Here is a 1677-nt window from a genome sequence, read left to right as displayed (position 1 = left end):
TCAGGCTGTTTTCATATAGAACTTCAGCACCAATGTAAAAGTTCCGGTTTTAGGAAGATGAAGAATATTTTCAGGAAGGATGCCGTCTGCACGCATAGCTGGTTGAACCTCAGCGCTGAGGTCCAGACTACGTCCTGTGAAACCACGTGATGTACATCTGCTGCTGTAACTTCACAGTTTACTGAACACAGCTAAATGCAACGTTACCATATAACCTGTTTTCAACAAAGGTTTCACTCTGTCCGGTGTTGATGGAATGATTCAGGCTGTACTCGTCAGGCTTCCCATCGACCACACGCATTTCAGTCACAAACCCCGTGACTGACAAAAAGGGAAACAGCAGAAGAAAAGATGTGAAAAATACTGGATGATGATGATGGAGGATTAACCGTGGTGGTTAAACTGTTTCCTGTCTTTGTGGGCGTACTCACAGGGAAGTTTCCAGGCACGTCAGTCTTGGTGGCTAAAGTCTCCATTTTCCAACATGTATCGCTACGGGTGCAAAGACATAACATTAATCATCAGTGTAAATATTTTAATGCTGTCCAAATGGTGTTTGCTTTGTCTGTCCTCTCGCACTCAGAGGAAACGAGGACGACACCTTCAAACCCATCTTCAGTTGGCTCAACCATGGCCGGACTTCCTGTTGGCTTTGTGACAGCAAACCACTTGGAATTAGAGCAAACTCCAGTCAAGCACCACTTAAGCAGAAACCATGAGGGAGCAGAGTACAACTCCCAGAAGGGCGCGAAGTGAAGCCATAGCTGCTGAAGAGTGAAGAAATGATGATGGGGGAGATCACAGATGAAGATCTGCTGCCTGGTGACTCTTTATATAGAAGAGTGAGATGATCTCCCCACCAACAGCTGCACGTATACAAACCCCAGGTGCTGGGATGGCTTTGAACATGTGACATTTTCTGCAAACACATGGACAGTTTCATAACCACAAAGATTATTCCTGCAGTGGCAGGACTGTATCCACTGTGTGAGAGGTGAACGTCAGACAGTTCTTAGAAAATGTAGTTTCTCTTTTAAGCTTTTAACATCTCTTTTACCCCCATTTGTCTAAAAACTACTTGAAAGCCCTTCATGTAAGAGGTTTATTATCTGTGCAGGATGGAGCATCCTCAGAGTGAAAGCTTTGTTCACACAGTTTTTTCCAAAGCTGACTGATTAGGAATCTCAAAGTTGGCTTTCCTCATAAGTAATACATGCTCTCAGTCAGGCTGGACATAAATGTAAATGTACTATGATTTTATTTCACCTGTGAAATGATGAAAAACAGCAGAAAAGCTCACGCTAACAAATGGGTGTTGAAATGTTTCATTTTCTGCTGTTTCACAGGTCAAAAAGGGCGTTGAACCAAACTGAAGCTGAACTGCTGCTACTGCTGTAGTGCAGCATCTGCTGTGTGCTCAATCATAGAACCTTCTGTACACAGCAGACAGAGGTGCTGGCACTTCAGTCCATCTGCTAGCTTTAAAAACTGGTTAGTGAAGTGGCTTTGATGATACTGATACACATTCTTTGCTACTGTCACAGGACAGGGATCCACCAGGGAATAGTTGTCAGGATAAAGAGCCTTCGCTTCTCTAAATATAAACTGGATACTTGTAGGAAACTTTGGGAAGCAGCATTTTTCCTCATATCGTCTAAATTGAAGTTAGCTCAGGTA

General features: G+C 43.4%; 1 pseudogene; it reads right to left on the bottom strand.

The window, feature by feature from the left end:
- Nucleotides 1–762, bottom strand: LOC148102111 (lipocalin-like; annotated as a pseudogene).
- Between the last annotated feature and the right edge of the window lie 915 nt (nucleotides 763–1677).

This window comes from Neolamprologus brichardi, chromosome 7 (genome assembly GCF_056152115.1).
Source record: "Neolamprologus brichardi isolate AB-2024 chromosome 7, ASM5615211v1, whole genome shotgun sequence".
NCBI classification, from domain to species: domain Eukaryota; kingdom Metazoa; phylum Chordata; class Actinopteri; order Cichliformes; family Cichlidae; genus Neolamprologus; species Neolamprologus brichardi.
Note: the sequence above shows the minus strand (reverse complement) of the source record. Positions and strands in the feature narration are given on the sequence as shown.